Below are 14,631 nucleotides of genomic sequence, written 5' to 3'. Positions count from 1 at the left end.
TGACCAGTTTCCTTTATGGCCCCCTTTTTTTCGTAAATTCAAATATGACCCCTTATTTTCAGGTAAATGTCATTACTACCCTTCCTAATTCTAAATTTAAAACATTAAAACAAAATTATTTCCACCTCACCCCTCTCTCCCTCCACCTCATCTCACCCTACACCTCACCCTTCTCTCTCTCTCTCTCTCCAATTCACCTCTCTCTCTCCAACTCACCTCTCTCTCTCTCCAACTCACCTCTCTCTCTCTCTCCAACTCACCCCTTTCTTCTCCGGTGAGGTGGCCGGCCGGAAAATTTTCCGGCCGGCCACCTTCAAATTAAAAAAAAAAAAATTTCTCTCTCCTCTCTCTCTCTAATTTTTTTTTTTTTTTTAATCTCTCACCTCTCTCTCTCTCTAAAACTCCGGCGAAGGGGGTTTCCCTTCGCCGGAGGATCTGTTCACGAACAGATCTGTTCGTGAACAGATCCTCCGGCGAAGGGAAACCCCCTTCGCCGGAGTTTTAGAGAGAGAGAGAGGAGAGAGAATTTATTTTATTTTTTTAATTTGAAGGTGGCCGGCCGGAAAATTTTCCGGCCGGCCACCTCACCGGAGAAGAAAGGGGTGAGTTGGAGAGAGAGAGGTGAGTTGGAGAGAGAGAGGTGAATTGGAGAGAGAGAGAGAGAGAAGGGTGAGGTGTAGGGTGAGGTGTAGGGTGAGATGAGGTGGAGGGAGAGAGGGGTGAGGTGTAGGGTGAGATGAGGTGGAGGGAGAGAGGGGTGAGGTGGAAATAATTTTGTTTTAATGTTTTAAATTTAGAATTAGGAAGGGTAGTAATGACATTTACCTGGAAATAGGGGGTCATATTTGAATTTACGAAAAAAAGGGGGCCATAAAGGAAGCTGGTCACAAAGTAGGGGGCCATATAGGAATTAACTCATTTATTATTTACCGTTCTTCATTTATTTACATCGTTCTTTTTTTAATTCAGTTGCGACTACATCACAATATCTTTTTGTCTTTGTTAGGTTTTGGTTAGGTATGGGTGTGAATGTGTTAGTGACATCCAAGAATAATGAAAGTACTGTGCTTATAATTTTTTTTTTTTTTGATGAGATCTGTGCTTATAATCCGGGTCTAAGAAAAAGCATGTTTCATTTGGTGTCTAATTTATTTTTATTATAATAATATTTTCATATCTTATATAGGTCCTACTGGCCTCGTTTTAAGTATAATTCATTCGCCGACCTTAATCCAACACACATTAACTTGCATGGCAGGCAAAGTATTGAAAGTTAAATCCTTCACTTAATTTTGAAAATTTAGTCAGTCTTTTTATTCGTGTTCACACTATTATCTACACCTTTACTTGCAAATTTGGCTAGCTAGTACAGGGAGACTAAAAACACATTCTAAAAACAAGTATGCTATGGTCTTGTACGTAGTTGAGATCCTACCAAAGATGTAATAAACACAATAAAAAGATTATCTACTTTTTGGAGATAAATATTTTGTTCATAAACTATACATATTCATGAAGATATGCACCTAATATAATTGTTAATGTTTTGCAAGAAAAGAAAATCAATTGCTAATGTGACATGTCCTACTCCCCTGTTTCTAAATGGACTTAGGTACAGGAAGTGTCTTAAATAATCAAAAGAGAGCTTAATGGACAGAGATATTTTAGCTTCAATGCCATGTTTTGCCTGGCCAGTATTAATTTGGTTCTAAATTACGTCCGTCTATTTGGTGTTCAACGAGGATACTAGCGGGACAACCGAACTTTTTCTTTTTAACTTAACTCAAAATGGAACAAATGACTCTTTTGACACATTTTCCCAGAACTAATGAGAATTTTTATAATAGGAAACATGCCATCTTCATTCGTCCGAAAATACTATTAAAATTAGGGGTGAGCAGCGGTACAGACTATTTAGGGTCAAGCCGAAGGTAAATTAAGGAAAATGAATTGTGTCGGGATTCCCTGACACATCCTCCCAAGTGTACTCCCCTTCACAATTTTGCGAACCTGCTGAATATCCGTACGGATTCTCATAACAGAATATACAATATATGTAGTTTACGATACATTTCCATAGTTTACAACACATTACGCAAACATTTGCCGTAAGATGTTATTATTACTGAATGATAATATGTGTATTTATCATAAAAATTATACGTACTTTATCAATGATATCAAAAACTACTTACAAAAGTACGTAAAGTATGAAAAATTTATCCTACATTACACGTCCTTTTTTCACAAAACAGTGGCCATGACAAGCATATATAACTTCTCTTAACCTAATAAACAATTGTAATTTTCCATACATTATACTTAATTTATTGATCTGTACCTGTTATTTATAATACAATATTTGTTTTTTATTAAATGTTTCATTATTAATGTATGTAAACTTGATATCACAGATGGAGTTTCATACGGAATCATCAAATCAAAGTAAGAAAACGAAACTAAAATCAGATGGTTGGGATAAGATATTCACTGAACCCGGTCAATTATTTCTTGGCGGTGCAAAAGCCTTTCGATATGCTCTTCGGCAATATAGGTAATTTACGGTAAATTTTCATACTTTCTAGTACATTACGCAAACATCTTCCGAACCATGTTTTTATAAGAGAATGTAAAATACGCGTAATTTGTTATACATTATATATAATTTATAATAAATTCTAAAATATCGTATAAGTGCACATAAATTATGTATTATTTATTTACCATTACGCGTACATTTCACACAAAACAGTAGCCTTGTTAACTTACCAAACTACTCAAAACCTTCAAATATTGTCAAAATTTGACAAACATTATACATAATTTACGGAACTGTACATGTAGTTTATAATACAACTAGTTATAACCCGTGTCCCTAGGGCACGGACAATTGTGTCTTGCAAATCATACAAAGTCAATGATTTTCGACTTATGAATACGAAGTACATCACATTTACAAACAATAAGACACAAAAGAACATTGGCGAACATAAGATCATAAATTAAAAATAAGTTAATAGTGTTTAATTCTGAAAAGTCCGAAATCGATAATTAATTTTGGAAGCAGCATAAAAATTCACAGAAGTTTTGAGGTCGTATAATGAAGGTAAAAATTCATTTGACTTTTATAAGAAGTAATTCGAATTGTTCAAAAGAATTGATAAACAATTCATTTTTATTGAAATCTAAAGAAGAAATCAAGAGAAAATTTATAACAGAGAAAATCATGTTAAAAAATTACCGGCAAAGATATATATATATATATATATATATATATATATATATATATATATATATATATATATATGTGCGCATCTATCTGTTTACATAATTAGTAAAGTCTTGTTAAAAGATTATAATACTACCACCTAATTGAGTCTTACTCATCTCAAATTTTTTTTTGAAAAGTAAAAAAGATAATAGATTTTAATTGTAAATTTAGAGAAAGAATAACAACTAACTCTTCAAAATAGATGTTTTTCATATCTAGTAGAAACGATACAAAAAGATTGAAAATCAAAACTTCAATAAAACAAAATTAATTATTCACTTTAGAAAGATTAACATAGAAAGCGAAAATAAAGTAGCTCGATAGAGAAAGAGATACATGTAGAGAAAATGAGATTTACCATACAACAATTGTATTTACAATTAAATATCTCAGTAAACTTATGGAGAATACACAATATTAATAAAAGATCTATATATACTGAATTTTATGTATTAATCATACATTACTAATTACATATTAACTAAATTAAAAAAAACTAATACTAAATCAACTAAGAAAAACTAATGTTGAACCATCGACGAAAATTTGTTCTACTAACAAATGAGAAATTTGGTAAGAAAGAGAGAGATAGAAGTGTAAGAAAGAAAGATTGTAGGAGGAAAGTATATATAGAGAAAGGATTGGGAGATAAAATTCATTAATCTTTCTTCTTTTATAACCGAAAGACAATTATTTTTTGGAAAATTATGAGGATAGAGAGGTTATGAGGGAGATATCAAAGGTTAAGATTTTAGGAGATTTTAGGGATTAAGATCTAAGGGCTATGTTTTCATTACCTAAAACACAATTAATATTGAAAAAGTTATGGAAATAATAAATTGTGAAAATGGTCATTAGTATAAACTTAATCTGTCATTAATTTTATAACGGTGGTTACAATTTGAGATAAGAATTAAGGGTTGAGATTTAACTGTGGGAATTGAACGGTCAAAATTTATCATGGGTTTTTATAATAGATTTAGTGAGTGGGTGAACGAATTGTATTTTTTTTTAGGTAGGTAAGAGATCTAATGGCTAATATCTGAGAAAAAACACAACAGACGGTTAGATTTATCTTTTGGTTTGTCCCAGACAGCAAAAAACATTGCGTTTTATATAATAGATATATGATTTTTTTTGTTTAATGTATGTGTATTTATCTGTGTAGATTTAATATAACAGATAGAATTTCAAACAGAATCATCAAATCAAAGTAAGTCAAAGAAACTAAAACCTGATGGCTCGGATAAAATATTTACCGATGGTCAGTTGTTTCCTGGTGGTGCAAAAGCATTTGGATATGCTCTTCGACAATATAGCGTAACTGTTGTTTGTCCTGCTCAAGACTACAAATGGAGAGTACATGGATGAGCACCGTTTTTGAACCAGAGAAGATTTTGTACGTTTTTTTTGTAACAGAATGTAAACGATGTATAATGTAAAAGAAATTATGTGTAATTTATTGAACAAGACCCACATACATTTGATAAATTACGTTGTATAAATGAAAAATGATGGTTTCCTCGTCATAAATAACACATAATTTACGTATTTGTTTCATAATTTGTATTCAATGCGTATTTATGTATGAGTAAAAACGAAAACAGATGTTGCTTTCATGTTCCCAGAAAATTATACTATTTCCAAATCTGAAAGTTAAGTGAGAGAAAGTGATATATATATATATATATATATATATATATATATATATATATATATATATGTTTTGTATATTAACCCCCAAATCATGCTAAATTGATCCTAGAAAATATATTATTTCCAAATCTGAAAGTTAATTGAGAGAAAATTGATTTTGAATCGAAAAAAAAATTTACATAGTAAGTTAGAGAAAATTGATTTGATTTCCAAATCTGTAAAGAAGAGAGAGAAAATTGATTTGAAAATATCCGTGGTGATGGCGTTTTGTTTTGGTTAGGATTTTGGTTTCTGATTGATTCAGATAATACGAAAGAGAAAATTTGATTTCCAAAACTGTTTAGAGGAAAGAGAAATTATGATTCTTTAAAGAATACTTTTGATATGCCGACGGTTTTCTAAAAAAACTGTCGGTGGAGTGCACTACTGCCGACGGCTATAGAGGAAGCGGTGGGTGATACTCTTATCCCAAACGATTTTTTGGTATTCCGTCGGCAACATCCGTCGGTAATAGAGCGCATTTTTGTAGTGTTTCTTGATCATTGAAAATGTGTTTATACACTTTACAAGAAGAGAAAATAACATAATTGGGATTACAAGACTGAAAAACATAAGTACAAAGATTGTCTAAGTTTTGGGAGTTGGTACTGCCAATATATTCTCACTAAGATTACGTCAATACCTCCACGTACATCCTTTAGATCCAACGGTTGAGGTAGGGCGTCCCTTCAAAATAGACCTCACTCGTTAGATTAAAATGGAACGCCCCTTGGAGCCTATAAATAGGTTCTCTCAACAGTTGCCCTCAAAGCCTCAACCCTAATCCGCCTCTCTCTCTCTTTCTCTCCGACTCTTTTTCTCTAACCTCCATTACCATTACTGTCTCTCCCTTCTCAAATCTCATTTAAGAATACGACTAAGAGACCAAGATAAACTAAAACTGAAGCCCTCTTCATTATCTTCTTCGATTTACGTGGGGGTTAAGATTGAAGAATCATAAGATGATGTTCGGTATACGTCGATGATTTACGAATCAAATGACACGGTTAAGTCTTTTTCATTTTATCTTCTTTGATCTAGGTTTTACTGTAATCTTTTTCATTTTATTTAAGGTTGTAAAACATATCTTATTTGTTGATTTGTTTTTATGATTTGATATTATGATCATTTGTTGTTAGTTTTTGCTGTAATCTTCTTTCTTGTGATTGATAGTAATGTTGTAATTTTGTTTATTATGTTCTTTATATGTTCTTGTTTGATCAAACAAAACTTTTTGTGATAGTTTTGTTTAGTATTTTGGTAATTTTGTTGTAATTTTGGTTAGTAATTTTGGTTAGTAATTTTGTTCTTTATATGTTCTTCAACCCTAACCTCGTCGGTAGTGGAAGGCCCACAAAGTTTCCAAATCTATTTAATTAAGTTATATTTCTCCTTCATATTCGAGTTTACACCCTAGTTATGTCAGAAGTAACTTGTCCTTGTCGTTTACTTCATTGTATTATTGAATGGATCGAGTAACTTTTCCACACAAAAAAAAGATAATTTAGGATTTCATATATATGAAATTGGGTGCCTTAATTAAAAATAGGGTTATTTTCCAAATAACTCCCAACTTTGTGACCAGTTTCCTGTCTAGCCCCCTACTTTATCAAAAATACCCAAATGACCCCCTTTTTTCAGTTCCCGTTAACTGTCAGTTAGTTTATCCCCTCCATCTCATCACTTCTCTCTGCCACCTCATCTATCACGCCACATCATCGTCTTCACCGGCGAAGGTCGCCGGTCGGCCAAAATTTCTGGTCAGCAACCTTCAAACTTGCTAAAGTAAGGGGCTAGGCAGGAAAACTGGTCACAAAGTTGGGGGCTATTTTGGAAATAACCCTTAAGAACATAATTATAAATCAAATGGTTGATTTAAAAAATTATAAATGAATGGTTGGTTATTATTTTGTTTTTTTCTCAAAGTCACCCGAGTACGGTGGAGCCCGCTCGGTCAGGCCGGCTTGGATGAACTACAGGTGTTGAATTTGTCCAGTCCGATCTGCCAGTAACTAGTAACGGGCTAGGCATTGTAGTGCCCGATCCGCCCGAGTCCGACTCGATTATGCCCAAGTCCGACTCAATTATGCCCAAGTCCAACTAAATCCGTCCAATTCCCACCCCTATATGCAACCGTATTAAGTGAAAGCTACATACCCATATAATTACTAATATAGCTTGGTTAATAAAAAAAAAGCTAGCTAGGTATATATGTAAAGAAAGTAGAAACTACCTTGGTGTATATATCAATAAAAATAAAACTAGTGAAGCAGGGTGAGTACCATGCAAAACAAATATTTAAAGAATATCATGGGTATGCGTCACAAGAAATCCTTATTTCCTTTATATGACTGCAAGGTAATATAAAATACACTAAGTTCTCATAATTCTTGTTTATAAATGTTTCTCTCGGCCCTATCTTGTATTTTTGTTGTGTTCTTGACAATTAATAGAATACAAGATATAAGAGGAATCGTAAATAAGAGAACCGGCGGTCAAGATGAGTTGCAGAAACAATATACGTGTGTAACACGTGTATGTACGTGACGGATCGAGAAGACGAGATCCGACGATCAAGAAGAATTCGGAATATATTTGAAGATATGTGAAGATATTAAAAGATATGTGAAGATATGTAATATTAGTATAATATATTCAGAATATCTCTTGTAACTATCTAATGGTAATATTAGATAGATTTTGTATTATTTCCTAGTTTAGTAATTAGAAACTAGGAAACCCTAAACCCTAAGTCATCTATAAATAGGAGAGGGTTCTAGGATTCAAACTCATCGAGTTATGTCTGACCAATGTAACCGATCAAACCCATATACAATTGTATGTGGTGAATTATTAATAAAGAATCATTTCTCCGTGGATGTAGGTCTTGAGTAATCGACCGAACCACGTTAAATTATCGTGTCATTAATTTAATGTATTTCCCCGATTATTATATAATCGTGAATTTGACATGGTATCATGAGCAGGTTATTTGTTCGTGTTTTAGCTTCCGCTTTTCCCAACAATTTCTATATTGTTGTGTCAAAATTCCAACTGTTCTTTTTAGTTGTGATTACATTATTCGATCGCTTTGTCGATTTGTTTAACTTTTTCAAGATTATTCTTGTGATTATGTTTCATAGTTAAGACGGGAAAATCAACTGAATAAAAAAAAAGGAAGATATTTTTTGTACGAGAATAGGAAAGAAGATATTATTTATTTGATATATTGGAGTTTATGAAAGTTCATCAAAGACGCATCAATTGTTTCCTCTTCAACAAAGGTAACTTCCCTATTAAAATTTGATATTTTCTTCTAAATTTTGATTGATCAAACTTTTCTTTTTGAAGAAATAAAACAAATTTGGGTACAAAATACTCATAACATCACCCCCCTATGACCCTATCCATTGAGAGCTTGTAGCCTCCTATTCAAAATTAAACAAAATGGGTTGTTGAGTGAGTAATGAATGCTCTTTACCATACTCAATTCATTTATTGTAGAATTGGTTTTTATGGACTAGTATGTAATGTTATCGAATAAGACCCGCCATGTGCGAATTCAAGAGGCACATTACTTCAAATTGTAGCCTCCTCTTGAAAACAAAATGGGTTGTTGATCAGTGAGTAATGCTCTTTGCCACACTCAATTCATTTATTGTAGAATTGGTTTTTATGGACTTAATATGTAATGTTTTTAAATTCAAGAGGGCACATTACTTCAGATTGAACATGTTCAAGGAACTGATTTCCATGCAACCCCTTAATTTCAACTTCAAGTCTAAGAGACAGGCTATGGGGAAGGAAAGATGCAAACTAATGGCCACCCTAAATTTCCTTTTCATTATTAAATGAGCAAGGACTTTTAAGTGCCATGAAATTATTCCTTCTGGAAACACATGAGGAGGACATGACCCATGTTGATGTGTACATGTTATCCTGCCTTGGACTTCTTTTTTTTTTTTTTTTGTTAAAACTGCCTTGGACTTCTTGCCCGTATGAAGTTTTTTAAATTGATATGTATAATTTTACGTGTGCTTTTGTTTTATTTAAATTTTCCAAGTCATAATCAAACTTAATCAATTAATCTATCTAATTTTTCCTTAATTAGATGTAACTTATAATATCACGGTTAAATTTACTACATCTTTTTGTTTTTTTTTTTGTTGAAATTTCATCTTTTTGTTTCTATTTGATGTCTTCTTATGTGGGAGGTCGGACAGTGGGTACACTGGGGGTGAACAAAGTAATTTGGAGGTGACCCGGACAAAGTAATTTGGAGGTGCACGTGTATAATGTGAAAAACGAGAAAGCTATGAACATGTGTTTCGCGCCACCGGCATCAATGGCCCAAGGAGAGGAAGAAAAAAGAATATTTGTGAGGTTCATGGCGGGTTAGGTACTGGTGTTCGGGTGGTGGGGTGCCTCCATACAAACGCACATGATCAAGAATGTTGATGAAGCCCTGGTATTGCTCATGGGCCAGCGAAGTTGCTAAAGGTGCCCTATTATGAGTTGGGCCATTTATAACATTGTTGACTATATGGTTGGGCCAGGGCCTTTGTCGATTAGGATGGGTCGAAGTATTAGGGAACCCATGCAAAGACATAACACGTAGCTTTGACGTGGCTGTGAACCCGACAAAGATCACACCAAGGGCGTTGACATTTGGGACGTTGTCGGTTCGGCCGAGATGGATCAAAAGCGTCGATGGCAAGAGTTGCGGCCTCTTTGCTCGTGGAAGTGGCGGTAGCGTAAAAGTAATGGAATTTACCATTGTTATTAAACTAAACTAATGAAATAAAACTGATGAAATAACGATAAAAGCGATAAAACGATAAACTTGATTCATAATATTCTCTGATCTGAATAACAAGAACATATCTGACTTCCTTTTATAGGAACTTAGACACTTCTAGATAAACTCAAACTAGGATTCCTAAATATAAAAGATACTCAAATATAGAAACTTATAAACCCGAAACTCTCAAATCTAACCCTAATGAACTCAGCCGTGAGGCCCAATGACTTGACCATGAGGCCCATGATGATGGCTTCCATCATACTCCCCGTCCGAGAACAAACTTGCCCCCCAAATGACAGCCAACAATGCGATCCTTAATTGCCACTTTGCACCAAACTTGCTGAAAATCCGAAGAAGAAAAATATTGACCATATCAACAACTATTACTTGAAACATATATTGCCAAGATACTCGCAAAAGCAATACCGACGTATAAACGTCCAATAAGTTGCAACATCGTCCGTCGTCTTTTAGTTTGACGAAAGAAACCACATATATTACCTTATTTGTTCTTGGAAAAACAATGAATGTCGTCCTCCCATCCAAAACGTATAAGGAGCTCTTAAGAATTTGAAAGTACCACATTCTACCATCTCTGAACAAAAGGAGGGAAAATACCACATTCTTCTCTGATCTGAATAACAAGGACATATCTGACTTCCTTTTGTAGGAACTTGGACACTTCTAGATAAACTCAAATTAGGATTCCTAAATATAAAAGATACTCAAACATAGAACTTCTAAACCCAAAAATTCCTTCTGAGATTTCAACTAGCCCAAGACACCACCGCCACCACCACCACCACCACCACCACCACCACTAAGACCCGAGCACACCACAATCAAATCCGAGAACCACCACCACCACCAATACCCGAGCACACCACGAATCAAATCCGAGGACCAACACAAATCAAATCCGAGCACCAACACAAATCAGAGCCGCCACCACCACTACAAACCACAACAAATCAGAGATACTCTTGGTAGAAGTCGAAGCAGCAAAAGGGTTTAACTTTCTGATCACTCTTGGTAGAAGTCGAAGCAGAAAAAGGACTTAACTTTCTGATCTTCGTTCTAGAGAGAGCTCCTTATGTTCGAGGGCTTCGATCTTCTTCTTCTAGTGACAAAAAGCTGCTGATATTCGAGAGAGATAAAGTGATACCATCTGATCTTCGTGAGAGAGAGAGAGAGACTTCTGATCTATTTGAGAGAGAGAGAGAAGACAATCGTTGAGGATGGAGAGAGGGAGAGGCAGCCATGGAAGAGAGCAGAAAAGAGGTGAGAAAAATTGAAATGGTAATTAGGGTTTTCTTTGATTAAAAAAGACTTATAAGGGTTGTTTGGTTAACAAGATTAATAAGGGTATAAAAGTCAAATTTTCAATTCAGACTTGGTGATTCAGATTTAGAAAACAAACATGTGACTTGTAAAATAATTTAGTCAATTCAGTTCAGCCACTTCGGATTCAGACAATTCAGATTCAGACACAATAAAAAAAACAAACACCACCTAAGTGATATAAGTTCAACAAAAAAAAAGGTATAAGTGATATACATATAACCTCATATAAAATCTTCTACAATATTAACTACTATGACCTAACTCAACAAAAAGAAACTACTATGACCAAGTCAAACTAGATCTCTTTGGATCGCTCGATTTCTCCATGGATCAGGTGTAATTGATCGGTCGTGTATTTGTGACCCCTAATATTTCTCTTGGCGTTATCTTGTATTTTGTTGTGTTCTTGACAATTTTGGATGAACAAACTTTTCTTTCTGAAGAAACAAAACAAACTTGGCTACAAAATACTCCTAACATACCCCCTATTGATTGGGAGCTTGTAGGCTCCTATTGAAAACAAATGGGTTGTTGAGTAAATTAAGCTCTTTGCCGTACTCAAGTCATTAATTGTAGAATCAATTTTGATAGACTATATAAACAAAGAGGATCCATAAACAAAGGCAACACACCACTGATTCTTCAAAAGAGAGGCTCAGGGAGAGAGAAAAAAGGTTATTAGTAATGGCAACCTCAAGAATTTGTTTCCTTATTGTATTAGTAATTTGCTCCATAGGAGGGAGCAATAGTTTTCAAAAATATTCTAGTGAAGCTGAAGCCGACAGGATTACCAATCTACCAGGGCAGCCCCCTGTTTTCTTCAACATTTTGCTGGTTACATAAGAATTCAGTCGGGAGAGGTTGAGAAATCCTTTTTCTACTGGTTCTTTGAAGCCGAAACAAATCCAACAACAAAGCCTCTTGTTCTCTGGCTTAATGGGGGTACTATGTTTTCTCCTTTTTTTTCTTTTTCGAAAAGTGAATTTAGTAACCACTCTAACCAAAGATTATTGACAAAGTTATTAATTTTATGTTATACAGGACCAGGATGTTCTTCTGTTGGCATAGGAGCAGCTCAAGAACTGGGTCCTTTTCTTGTCACGGGACGCCCTGATCAACTCCGATTTAACAACTACTCTTGGGTGAAAGGTAAAACCTACTAAAATATGCCGCTAGCTGCGAAAATAACACTATCTATTGCACTTACCAAGTCTTAGTGTTTGCTCTTCTAATATTTGTATGTGATTATTTTCAATCATGTTCCTTTGTTAGCCGCGAATCTGTTGTTCTTAGACTCTCCGGTCGAAACAGGGTTTTCATACTCCAATGCAGTCGAAACCTATAACGAGAACATCACTGGTTAGTTTTTCTTTTTCTCTTAGCTAATGTTTTTTTTTTAGAAAGACTATATCCTTGTCCAATGTTAAAAGTCACTATATATTATATATAGTACATTATATAATTTTCATATTTTTGCTGTTTTATTCTTCTTTTGAAATGGTTTGTTTTCTAATTACTTGTTATTTATCTTATTATTATTTTAGCACATTCTTATGAGTTCATGGAGAGATGGTTTATCAGATTCCCTCAATATAAATCCCATGATTTTTATATAGCTGGGGAAAGCTTTGCAGGTATAAGAACGACCGATCCTTTATACTCCATAATAATGTTTGTAAGTGATACAAAAATATAATAATAAAATAATTTTCTGCAATTTTGTATGTTTTAGGGCATTACATACCACAGCTAGCCGAGGTGATTGTTAATAAGAACAAAAGATCGGGAATTAATCGTTTTATAAAGCTAAGAGGTCTTATTGTAAGTAAATCCCTAATTTATCAAGGATAAAACCATCATCATCTTTCACATTTTCTTATTCTCATATAAATTTTGAATTCTAAGATTAATCATATTATATTTTTCAGATTGGAAATCCTACGTTAGACATGGAAACAGAGTACAAAGGTATCTATGATTATGCATACCAGCATGCAATAATCTCAGATGAGTTATATGAAGTACTCCGATCATGTAATTTCATCCCAGCTCCTAATCAAGAATGCCAGAGAGCTTCTGATGAGTATAATGATCAATTATTGGATTTAAATATTGATTTGTACAGTTTATACACGCCAAAGTGCCCCAACGACACCACTATAAAAATATCAGTAAGTTTGAAAACATTTTGTCTTAGACATTGGTAAACCTTTAAAGATGAGTTTTCATAAGTTATCAGGTGATTTCGTAGTCTATTTTAGTAATAATCTTTTCTTTACAGATGGATTTAGGAAGCGTATCAAGAAGATACGACCCATGTTTGGATAGCTATGCTATTCATTACTTCAATGATCCGAATGTGCAGAAAGCACTGCATGTCGATATGGATGATGTTATCATGCCTTGGGAGTCTTGTCGGTATGAATTTTTAAGAATGGACAAGTATATTCGTATATGTGCATTTTTTGTTATTTAAATTTTACAAGTTATAACAAAAATTAATTATTGTATTTGCAGTAATACTGTCATTTTTTGGGATGAAGCAAGATCTGTCCTTCCAATCATCAAAGAGCTCATCGCTGGTGGAATCCGGATATGGGTATATAGGTATATATGTGATTCTTTTCTCTTTCATGTTTCTATGACTGTTATTTCTCATTAATCGATTTGGTTCCTTTTCTTTAGTGGAGATACAGACACACAAGTTCCTGTGACCTCGACTAGGTATGCCTTGAGAAAGTTAGGTCTAAATATAACTAGACATTGGGCGCCATGGTTCAATAGAAAGGAGGTATGTCTTAAAAATTCTTCTAAATTTTCCTTAATTAAATGTAATTTATAATATGACGGTTAAATATACGCCGTGGTTTTGTTTTTATTTGATGTGTTCTTAGGTGGGAGGTTGGACAGTTGAGTATGCCGGCTTAACATTTGTTACAGTGAGAGGAGCAGGGCATGAAGTCCCTATTTTCGCCCCGAAACGATCTCTCTTATTGATCTCCCATTTCCTCTCTAATAAGAGGCTACCACCTGCATCTGATTAGTTATGAACTTTTAAGTCCAATATAAATTGTCCTGTGGTAATATTAGCTTGTGTGTAATTTTTTACTTATGAACCAAATGGAGTAGTTTGGTGCATGCACCATATTACTTGAGTTTAAATCAAATGTATTAAGTTAACAAGTAATTTCACTTTGAATCAAATGGTGTCTGCTGGGATACTCCATATAATTTAACTTTGAGTCAAATGGATTGAGTTTTACTCCGTATTTAAACGCCTAAATTATTAGCATAGTAGGTAGGTGACTAACTGTTTTAGGGAGGTTTCCTCTGAAAAATTAGAACGAAAAACAAGAAAATAGGAAAAGATAACAAAAACCAAATTACAAATGACAACATTTAGCAATTATTAAGTTAGAATTCTTTCAACAACAAAAAAATTTGTTAACTTATAATGCTCCTACTATGATGGGCTATAAGTATTAGAACAACAACAACTTATCCTGTTCCATTGAAT

General features: G+C 34.0%; 1 pseudogene across 1 annotated transcript; it reads left to right on the top strand.

Annotated features, from left to right (window-relative positions):
• Positions 1-11,746: 11,746 nt before the first annotated feature.
• On the top strand, positions 11,747-14,333 carry LOC147563919 (serine carboxypeptidase-like 34; annotated as a pseudogene). Its single transcript, XR_015225629.1, has 10 exons — positions 11,747-12,056; positions 12,156-12,263; positions 12,387-12,473; positions 12,659-12,748; positions 12,847-12,935; positions 13,043-13,285; positions 13,396-13,532; positions 13,632-13,721; positions 13,800-13,905; positions 14,009-14,333. The product of XR_015225629.1 is annotated as a serine carboxypeptidase-like 34 (transcript).
• Positions 14,334-14,631: the final 298 nt, after the last annotated feature.

Source organism: Eschscholzia californica, unplaced genomic scaffold (genome assembly GCF_041429995.1).
Source record: "Eschscholzia californica isolate CP2 unplaced genomic scaffold, dmEscCali1.0.p SCAF_1, whole genome shotgun sequence".
Lineage (NCBI taxonomy): Eukaryota > Viridiplantae > Streptophyta > Magnoliopsida > Ranunculales > Papaveraceae > Eschscholzia > Eschscholzia californica.
The sequence above is the reverse complement of the archived record's forward strand: the minus strand, read 5'-3'. Positions and strand labels throughout refer to the sequence as shown.